The sequence below is a fragment of the Manis javanica genome, chromosome 4 (genome assembly GCF_040802235.1).
Source record: "Manis javanica isolate MJ-LG chromosome 4, MJ_LKY, whole genome shotgun sequence".
NCBI classification, from domain to species: Eukaryota; Metazoa; Chordata; class Mammalia; order Pholidota; family Manidae; genus Manis; species Manis javanica.
In genome coordinates, this window is record NC_133159.1 from 108,073,461 (window position 1) to 108,085,105 (window position 11,645).

Below are 11,645 nucleotides of genomic sequence, written 5' to 3' on the forward strand. Positions count from 1 at the left end.
TTAGGGCCAGTCCTACGCGGGGGCGTCAGCAACTTAAAGAAAAAAAAAGTATTCCCATAAAAGGCTGAAAACTTCCGGATTGCGCACAGCACCTTACAGGAAGAGGCCGGACAGAGCTGGGCGGGGACTTCCGGTTTGGATCCGCCCACGGCGCTTTACGTAACCGCCGCCGGGGACCCTGGGCTGCGGGAGGCGGAGGGGAGCGTGGGGGACTCGCGCTTTCCCGACCTAGGTTTGCGTAATGGCTGCCTGGGTTCTTCGTAGGGTCTTGATTTGCGGGCTCTTGTTGCCGCTTCTGTGCTAGAGGTTTATTCCCATACCAAATTCTTATCTATTTAATCACTCAAGAGATTGAGGAAAGGGGATGAGGAAGTTCTGCCTTAGGTGGGGAATAACAGTCAGGTAACATTAGTAAGTAAGAGTGCACTGTAGGGGACCTTAATTTGCGCATCCTCAGCTGTCTGCTCTCAGTCCCACAGGGATTTGGAAATGGGGATGCTAAATGAACTGCCCTATAGGATCATTATGTGGAAATTGACTAAAAGAAATTATTCTGCCTCAACTGAATTTTATTCCTAGCTTCCTACTTGCTTTCTCGCATCCCCCATCTTCACTACAGAGTCTATGGTGAATACATACAAATCTACTCTCTTAGCGCCTCTTCTTAAGACTCTTGACATCATTTATTTTTGTATTAATAAGGCACATTTGACTGTAGGGGTAAACCTCTTGAGGCCAAGGATTCTGTTACTTGCCATATTTGTGAGTTAACATTAACTGAAGGAACTTCTTTTTGTGGAAGGATTTGTAAAAATACTAGCTAAAATTCAAGAGCATGGTATTTGAGGGATATAAGCAGGAAAGGTAAGCATGGTTCCTGTTCCCCAAAATGTCACCGTTTAATAAGGAGATAGGGTGCTATACTACATAATTATTTGGGCAAGATTTACAACCATGGGGATTTATAATACGGGGCAGAAAGGATGGAGAGAAATACTGTGGGTGTAGTGAATAAGAAATGGTTTTCTATTTTAAGAATTTGTTATTTTGCACAGCAACTAGCCGTAATGTGAGATGGAATATATGCTCTACAGGAGGCATCAACGGCTCAATTGGAGTTGAGAGGTTAGGAAATTCACTTTGAACTACCAGAGCCAGCGGCAGATCTTCTGCAAGAGGTAGCTTTGCTGGGCTTTCTAGAATATGATTTCATTAGGTAGTCAAAGGGAGATTGAGAAAATGTCAAATGCAAAAAGACTTTTTTCAAAGGCTGAAAAAAAGGAATGCATTACAAGTTTCACTTTAAGTTTATAGCCAGAAATCTCAAGTACTTAGCAATACTATTGCATTTCCTTAGTCAATTCACTCTCCCGTGGCCCAAGATGACTATGGCACACCTTCTCTTCTGTCCCTAAACTTCCAATATTTCCTCCTTTGTTTCTCAGTTAACTTCACTGAGAAAGTGGAAGCAATTAGAGAAAAATTTCATTTCTCACCACTAAATCTACTAATTAACTCCTATTCCTATTCTGTCTGCCTTTGCTATAGTTAAGGTGAATGAATGAACCTTCCCTGCTATCTTAAACCAACCTCTTCACTTGTGCACTGGATCCCATTTCTTTTGTCTAGTACTTTGCAGTTGCCCCTTTACATACTTGCAGCAGTTTTTCTGTTGAACCACTTCCATCAGCACACAAACTTGATGTTCTCAGTTCTTTAAAAAGCATTCCCTTGGACCTAAATTCTTTGATGCTCCCCTTTATAGCAAAAAATTTCAACCTCCTTATTGCCTTTTCTCTTCCGAACCCACCCCAAGCAAGCTTTCATTCCCACCACTCCACTGAAACCATTCTTGTCAGTCATCAATGACCTTCACATGACCAAATTCCAGTGGGCAGTTTGCAGTCCTCTTTAGTTGATCTCTTGATCATTCCCTTCTTGAAACACTTTTATTTGCCTTTTAAGGCACCACACACTCATGGCTTTCCTTCTTCCACACTGGCGACTCTTCAGTTTCATGAATCTCTTCCACTGGCTGTCCACTTGTTGATGACACCTTACCCTGTTTCCCTTTGTAACACAAGCCATGCATGACTCATGGCAGAAACTCCATTATTGAATGGGTGAATCTGAATGTTTATTGATATGATGTCTTGCCAATGGGTTTCAGCCCTGGACAAGTTCACTATCGATTCAATGAGACCGAAAAAATGACAGTGGAACATTCTTGGGGTGAAAGGGTTTATACCCAACTTTATTCCCACAGTGGCAGGTCAATCACTAGAATCCTGTCCACTCAGGGCAAGCTGGTCTCTGCCTCTGGGCCGCACTGACCCCCTCAGCCCTCATAGTCTCTGTCCTTGGCACTGCCACCACTCCAGTCTCTGCTCTCCTACAACCATGCAGCCCTGCAGCCATGCAGCAGCCCAGAGCACGGGGTGGAGCTCTTTATATAAATTCAGTAACAATGTATTGCCCACATATGTGTAGTAAGCAAGCTGACCAGGGCCAGGTGAGGATCCTGGCCATAGGAATCTTCACTTTCTCTGCATACAGGATATATAAAGTCTAGGAAAGTAGGATGGGTCATGTTATTGAGAGCTTTGGAAGCCAGTCAAAGAGCTTTGAACTTTTCTAGGCAGATGAAAACCACTGAGCACTAGAGTATTGTGATATATGCTCAATTTAGGCTCGTTACTCTAATTTTGGGTTTTAGAATGGATTGAGGGAGAAAGGACTGGAAGCAATGAAATAACTTAGGTGGCTACACCATATGATAGTCAAAACTTAATGGTGACTGTACTCCGGCGCTACTGGTGGAAAAGGAAAAGTTAATATGGAGAGACTGTGGAGACAGAGTCTATATAACTTATGTTCTATCCAGGTATGGATAGAACAGAGTGTGATATCATAAAATACACATCCATATTATGTAAAATTAACAGGTAGACCACCTTCTAGACTCCTATGCAACTGCCCTAGAGAATCACCACTCTCATGGGTAGGGAAAGGGTCTATGCAGCTTGGAGGCAGAGTCAGTATGTTTCCAGGATGTCTGGGAGGTCCTGTCCTCAGGTAATTTTAGTTCACTTAGAAGGTCTTCTGACCCCTGGTATTAGAGTCAGAGGCACCTCTGGATCTGTGTATACTCTGTATCAACAATGGCTCTTGTTTGTAGAATAACTATATTGTCCACAGTCCTGAACCTAAAAAGAAAAGCACTGTTGACATCCTGACTGTGCCAATCTTTCTTGTAGGCCTATTGAATCCTTTGAAACATTCCCAAACTGTGAGCACATTTCCTCCTCAAAATGTGCTTTGTTTCAGAGAATTCATTTACATCATTTCTTTCAAAATAGAAAAAAAAAAAAAAGATCCCAGTGTAGGAACTAAGATTCTCTAGTGGCTTTATTCTCCAAGTCTTTTGGGACCTGAAATTCAGTATACTTAATATTTTGTGTAGCCTTCCCCCTTCTCTAATTAAAAACTTTCTCTTATCCTTACTGCCTCTCTTAATTATTCAACCATCTTATTCCTCAGCCTGGTAAAGTAGTGTTGTTTTGTTTTGTTTTTAGGCCCTGTATATAATTCAAGTTTTGGGAGGGTCTCCACTCTGCTGATAGAAATTTCCAGAACTACTGGAGCACCCTATTGTCTTTCTCTAGGTTGAGGCTAATCTTTTGCCTTTATGCTCTTTTGAATGCCTCTTCAACTTTGTTTGTTCCCACATACCAAAGTTTTATTTATGTCAATAATGAAGAAATCAGCAGAATGACAAAACTGGTTTAGAGAAGATATGAAAAATTGGGACTTACATAGTCAATAGGGAAGGAAATGCCAAGAAGGATGTTAAGTTAGGTACAAAAGCAGTTAATGTCCTCTGAGGCAGTAACTATAACTTCTGGGGTTATCTTCCTTAGTAAATGAGAAAAAAAATCACTGTATCTTATTAGTTTTCTACACATTATCCTCTGACACATTACCCTCTAAAACTTGTCTGTGCTTCATAATATAGGCACGTCATGGGGAAGGCAGTACAGTACAGAGAAGACAAGTAGTGACTCTATAGCATCTTACTATGCTGATGGACTGTGACTACAATGGGGTGGGGTGGGGGACTCAATAATAAGGGTGAATGCTGAAACCACAATGTTGCTCATGTGAAACCTTCATAAGATTATATCAATGATACCTTAATAAAAAAAATGTGAGTGCTAATCAAAATTACATTCCCCAAGGTAATCTGGTGACCCTTAGGTGGACTTATTTGAAAAAGCTCTAGCACAATACTAAAAGATTCTGTAGTCATCTTTTTGCTTTACTTCTAAAATGTACATAATTTTTCCTACACAAATCCCCCCTGTGACTATAAATAATCTCTAAAGATTATTTTTGATCACACACTAAAAAGGTTGATTTCATGTTTTTGTATCAAAATCATTAACTGAATATCTTGCTTAGTTGGCTGTTTTCTACATTTCTACTGGATATGATACTCTTTCATACTGTGCCTTCAGCATCAAGATCTTCCTACCCTCCCATTACAACACCATAATTATCATCTTTGCCTACAAGATAATTTCAGGCCCTAGTCTCAACAGGTAGTAATAACACTAGCATATAACTAGGGTTCAGTAGCCTCTCAGAAGGTGGGACAGGCACTGCTAGTTCTATTATCCAATATTCATTCTTCTTACTTTCTGATAGAACCCAGAGTTGGCATGGTGGTTCCGTAATGATCAGGAACTTCTATTCCTTCTATTATGTTGTTCTGCTGTCCTCACACATGCTTTTCTATCTCATGATCCAAGATGGCTAGCTTCATCCACGTTATCTGCACACCAACCAGCAGGAAGGAGAAAAGGAAAGGCAAAGGGTATCTAGCTTCTTTTAATGACATTTTTGAGAAGTTGTGTATTAGCTAGAAATTAGTTACATGGTCTCCTAGCTTCAAGGGACGCTAGGAAATACAGTACTTACTGTGAATGTCTGTGTGCCCAGCTATAAATTGGGGATTCTATTACATCAGAAGAAAAGAAGCACAACTAGCAGGTTGTACCACTATATGCAAAACTATGTGGAGAAAATGATAAAACTCTATTGAAATACATTAAAAATCCAAATAAAGATAAAAAAATGTTCACATATAAGAAGACTCATAACTGTAAAAATGTCAGTTCTTCAAACTGATGATTAGTTTGAATGAAGTTCCAAATAAGGAACTGGATAAATCAATTAAAAAATTTACCTGGAAGACCAAAGAGCCAAACTAGCCAAGATACTCTTGAAAGAAAGGATGAAAAAAAAAACCCAACAGTGGTGAGGGGACTAGCCATGCTGGGCATCATGATTTATACACCACGGAAAAAGAGATGTGACATTAGCAGGAATAGACAAGTGGATCAATGTAACAGAATAGAGATCTGACAAACAGATTTATATATATATGGAAACTTGATAACAGAAGCATCATTGCAGATCAGTAGGGAGAAGGTGGGTCGCTCAATACATGGAGCTAGGATAACCAGATATTTATATAGGAAAAAAAACAGAATCTCTACTTCATAACATATAAAAATAAATTCCAGTTGAATTAAAAACTTAAAAAATGATATACAGGAGAATGCTTTATGAAATCAAGGTAGGAAAGAGTTATTAAACAAGATATTAAAAATAACTAGAGGAAAAACTGACAAATATGATGGCATGAAATGAAAACATGTTTCATGCCAAAATTAGACTTTTGAGCAAAATACAGAAGCACACAGATGACAGAACGATTAACTGCCTCAGGAGAAAGTGATTTTGAGGTGGATATTAACCTGTGTTTGAGTGTTCACCAGGAGTACATGGGGCAAAACATTCTAAGCAGAGAGAAGAGCATATACAAAAACACAGAGCCAAAACAATGTGGTGTATTCAAGGAACTACCATGGTGGAATACACTGCAGAGAGGGGCTGCATGAAGACACAGGCTTTCAAATCAAATCAACAAACCCTACCATTTACCAGGTAAGTGATCTTGGGCAAGTTATTTAGTCATTTAGTCTAAGTATGTTTGCCCACCTGTAAAGTGAGAGTATTCCTACCTTATGAAGTTTTAAGGATCTAAGACAGCAGTTCTCAAAGTGTGGGTCACAGACGAGAGTTCATGAAACCTTTGAGGGGGCTGTGAGGTCAAAAGTATTTTCATGATACTAAAATATTCTCTGCCTTTTTCACTGTTTACATTTGCATTGATCATGCAAAAGCAATGGGGGTAAAACTATGGACACCTTAGCATAAATCAAGGCAAGAATACTAAACTGTACTAGTATATCCTCACAGTAAAAAAGAGCCAGTTTCACTTAAGAATAACCTCGATGAAAGAGTAAGAATAGTTTTATTAAACCTCAATCCTTGAGTACATGGATTTTTGTTTAACCTGAATCTATTTCTTCCTTGAAATGGGAGTACTTTGACAATTATATAGAGAAAAATTGACATGCAGTCTTGTATTTAGATAAACTGGATTTTTTCCCCTAAATAATTCATGTTAATTATACTTGTTATAGTATAATTTTCTATTTGCTTTTTTTTTCTTTTGGTATCATTAATATACAATCACATGGGCAACATTGTGGTTACTAGATTCCCCCCATTATCAAGTCCCCACCACATACCCCATTACAGTCACTGTCCATCAGTGTAGTAAGATGCTATAGAGTCACTACTTGTCTTCTCTGTGCTATACTGCCTTGCCCGTGCCCACCCCTACATTATGTGTGCTAATCATAATGCCCCTTATTCCCCTTGTTCCTCCCTTCCCACTCTTTCCCTTTGGCAACTGTTAATCCATTCTTGGGTTCTGTGAGTCTTCTGCTGTTTTGTTCCTTCAGTTTTTGTTTTGTTCTTATGTTCCACAGATGAGTGAAATCATTTGGTACTTGTCTTTCTCCACCTGGCTTATTTCACTGAGCATAATACCCTCTAGCTCCATCCATGTTGTTGCAAATGGTAGGATTTGCTTTCTTCTTATGGATGAATAATATTGCATTGTGTATATGTACATCTTCTTTATCCATTCATCTACTGATGGACACTTAGGTTGCTTCCATTTCTTGGTTATTGGAAATAGTGCTGCAGTAAACATAGGGGTGCGTTTGTCTTTTTGAAACTGGGATCCTGCATTCTTAGGGTGAATTTCTAGGAGTGGAATTCCTAGGTCAAATGGTATTTCTATTTTGAGTTTTTTGAGAATCTCCATACTGCTTTCCCCAATGGTTGAACTAGTTTACATTCCCACCAGCAGTGTAGGAGGGTTCCCCTTTCTCTGCATCCTCGCCAGCATTTGTTGTTCCTAGTCATTTCTATCCTGGCCACCCTAACTGATGTGAGGTGATATCTCAATATGGTTTTAATTTGCATTTCCCTGATAATTAGCGATGTGGAGCATCCATCTTTTCATGTGTCTGTTGGCCATCTAATCTCTTCCTGGGAGAAGTGTCTGTTCATATCCTCTGCCCATTTTTTAATAGGGTTATTTGCTTTTTGGTTGTTGAGGCATGTGAGTTCTTTATAGATTTTGGATGTTAACCCCTTGTTGGATATGTCATTTACAAATATATTCTCCCATACTGTAGGATGCCGTTTTGTTCTGCTGATGGTGTCCTTTGCTGTACAGAAGAGTACATGGCTTTTAACATTGTTTTATAAAATGAGAAGTACACATAAGGCATTTCTGCTTTTTATAAAAGTATGATGGTTGTCTCCAGGAAAAGCACTTACACAGTTATTTGAATTATAAGCTGAATTAGCTGCTTTTCAAAAAAATGAATCACCATTTTATTTTGAAAGAACGACAAACTGGTTATTTACACTTGAGTATTTGGCATTTTCTCAAAAATGAACAAAATGAGCCTGTCACTTCAAGGATAACAACTGACAGATTTGTTACCAATCATAAAATTTGAGATTTCAAGCAAAAATTACAGTTTTGGAAATTTTGTATCTACTTCAGTGAGTCCAACAGCTTCCCAGGACTTAAACATTTTGCTGATGAGATTGGTTGTGATTTTAACGAATGTGATTTTTTAACAATATTGGATAATGAAATATGTCAACATTTGGATCATTTCTGTTAACTGAGTGAACCAATATTTTCCAAATGACACATGCATGATGCTTCAAAATCGTACCTGTGTGAAAGATCTATTCAAATTGCAAGATAGACCAGTGGATTTTAATGTAATAGAACACAGCAAGTTCATTGATTTGGCTTCAAATACCACATTACAGTTAATCTTGAAGAAACTACCACTTGTGCTTTGGTGTACTATCAAAGAAGAATATCCATATTATCTGAAAAGAGTATTAAAATACCTCTCCTTTTTCTATTTATTTACCTGTATGAGGATAGATCTTTTCTCCAAATACTTAAGTCAAAACATATCAATATAGATTAAATGCACAGATATGAAAATCAAGCTGTTTTTAATTTAGATATTAAGAGATTTGCAAAAATGTAAAACACTTCTGTTTTTCTGAAAATGTAATTTATATTAACCTGCAATTGGCTTATTGTTTTTAAATGAATTTTTTTAAGTTTCTCAGTTTTAATTTCTAATATGGTAAATATCAGTAGCAATAACCCTCATAAACAGCTCTCAATAATTTTTAAGACTCTCAAGGTCATTTTAAGAACAGATTTCATAAGCTAATGAAGGCAAAAGCTGAATTGAGCTCGGTAAAAAAGTAAATGGGAGTTGAAATTTTCTTTTTCAAGAAATTTGAGAATGATGAAAAAGCAGAGGGTAGTTGGGTTGAAGAAAGAATTTTTTTTTTTTGAGTGAGGGATTCAAAAATATTTGTAGGTTAAGGAGAATGATCTTGCAGTGTAAAACTCTAGAGCAGAGAAAATGGACAACTGACAGAGCACAGTGTTCCAGAAGAGATAGATCGAAGGGCAAAAGCTCAATTTAAGACTGTAAGGAGATTCTCTTTTATAGCCAGGGAAGAGATACAGATGGGGTGCCTTCACAATCAGTTTAGAGATCAAGAGGAGGAAAGCTTGGGAATTTGGCACTATCTGTTTTCTTTTTGAGGGTGACTGCAAGGTGGTCTACAAAAGGCAGAGGCTGGAACTAGACAGGTGCTTGAGGAGAACAACTGTGGGACCTTCATAAGGCATCTGGCTCCTCCTGAGGACTGCCAAGATAAGGCTAGGAACCGCACACTGGTGCCAGTTCTGACTGGTAATTAACTAATGGTCTCCCATAAAGTGGCAGCCAACAACCAGAAGTGGAGAAAACACACTTCTATCCTCAATATATAGAACAACTTGGCACACCAACAGGCACTTGATAAATATTACTTGAAAAAACAAATAAAGATTGTTGTTGCTGTAGAATTGAGTGGCAAGTTAGCTTGGACCAAAGAACAAAAGACAAAGATAACCGAGGTGGTAGTGTCTTGAGATCATTGTTCACAGAGACTAAGATGGACAGGGAAAGAGGTGAAGCCACAGAGGGTCTGGTAGACTGGAACTGCAGTTGGCCCAAAAAAGTGATTGAAGAATGAATGACAAATCATTAGATATTAGAAAATCTGTAGGTTCTGAAATGGAAGAACCAGATCCTTAGAGAAGCTTACCCAGATGACAGAAGCGCACATCTGGACCAAACTTAGAAAGGCACACTGACAGATTTAGAGCTCATCCAAAAGGCAGCCAGGGTGATGCCAGGAGTCCAAACCACATCAAGGAACAATAACTGAAGGAAGGGGAAATTTTTAGACTAATGAAATGAGATGTAGAGAGAAGTGGTCCTCCAATACTTGAAGAGTTTTAATAAGGGTGAAGATAGTAAATTCCAATACACTGGATTTATTCAAGAAAAGGCTAAATTATCACTTGCCTGGGATGCTATGGAAAAGATTAATTTAGGAGGAATTAGTTGGAACTAGATGATCTTCAATGTTCCAACAACTTCTATTTTAAAATCCCTTGACCTCAGCCAGATTTGCCAAACCCCAAGTCCCTAAAACTCCTTTATTTTATTATGGAAAGGATGTTAGCCTTTAAAAGACATTTTGGTGCACTACAAACTGGAACAAAAAGTCTCCGTGAGTGCCAATTAAATGCCTCAGAGAACACAAAGATGATTGTAACTGGAAACCTTAACAAGTACCAACCCAAGGAATGTAATAAAAATTGAAGTTGAATTTTGTCTCCCCCTGCCTCTCTAAAATTTATTTCAATGAGAGGTTTTTCCTCTGACCTGGATGAAAATTCCACCACACCTCCCCAACATTTCATCACCTTTAAGTAGTGGTCTTGCAATTACTTAAGTAGCAAAACACATTCTTTATTCAGAAACATAGTAACAAACTCAATAACCTTCGTCATAGGTGAGAATACCTGTATCCCACAATATAGCCTACCAGCTTGCCTTTGTGGAAGAGTGGTAGCTGACTTTTCTTCTCCCTCCATTTTTCTACCTCCTAGATGCTGACACTGACACCTCCTGGAAATGCAGCAGGAGAGGAATGTTCTTGGTGGCTTCCTGTTCTCTAGACCTGACTGATGTTGAAAGCTGTCTCACAAATGGATGCATTTGTATGGCTCCTTCAGAGGCTTCCTTGCTAGGCCTTTCCAATGATAATGTCAGCAATCTGAAGTGAGATGATGCTTTGTATTTCTATGGCCTTCACTCCACCTCTCATCCTTTTTTTTACCAGTGGTCCATTCTACACAGAACCCTTGCGAGGAGTCCCACTATGGTTCCAGGAAGTTCTTTGAGTAGGATTTAAACTAGCTCCATACTTGTCCCCAGGATTCATGTATGTTTGACCTTTTGTCAGAAGGCAGTGCAGTTACTTACAAGACAGAGCTGTCTACTTTGTTACTTCAGGCCCTGCTGTCAGCCAACCTTTGCCTTGAAATTCTTCCAGCATGAGTCATACACAGTCTATTATCTCCTACCCAGGAACAAATACCAAATGCTTCAAAGGTCCCGTGAGGCCCCCCCTTTCTGGGCTTGAGAAGAGAGAAGTACCTCCACCTCTTTTTGGGATTGGATGCAGTTCACATGGTAGTAGGTCTCTCCAAAGAAATCTCTTATAAACCTGTCTTCACTCTTGAAATAGGGTGTGTGTGTGGGTTCAAGAATCATGGAACTGGTCCTTGGTAATTTCCTTTAACTTTGCATGACTATCTGGTGTCTCCCTTTGCAATTTCGTACTACTTATATCTGAAACATCCAATTTAAAATCTTGTTAAATGTACACCTGAAACTAATATAATATTGGATGTCAACTATGCTTCAATTTAAAAAAATAAAAATCTTAAAACAGTCTCCTTTATCAGTTACATCCTTTGCATTCCTTACCTGGAGTCTGTGATTCAGCCATGTGTCACAGGTCAGTCTTAGGGTAGTCATCAAGTTGGTCTAGCATGGTCTGGTCTCCCCTTTAGTGATTAAAACAAGCCAAGCCAAGACGTAGGGCCCACTACAATGATCCCACTGCCTCTGAGAGGGACAGCTCAGGACTTCCTCTCGGCTCCAGACCCAGCTCTCCAGGAGAGTGTACACAGGGCACAGGGTTTGGTGGAGTGGCTATGGTCTTTGGAGTCTGTCAATTACCAAGCAACCTTAGATAAATTACCT

At 39.0% G+C, this 11,645-nt stretch overlaps 1 long non-coding RNA gene across 1 annotated transcript; it reads left to right on the top strand.

Annotated features, from left to right (window-relative positions):
* The first annotated feature begins 10 nt into the window (after positions 1 to 10).
* Positions 11 to 11,333, top strand: LOC108403237 (uncharacterized). The gene is made up of 2 exons (XR_012130356.1): positions 11 to 6,012; positions 10,484 to 11,333. It is a non-coding gene; the product is annotated as an uncharacterized lncRNA (long non-coding RNA).
* Positions 11,334 to 11,645: the final 312 nt, after the last annotated feature.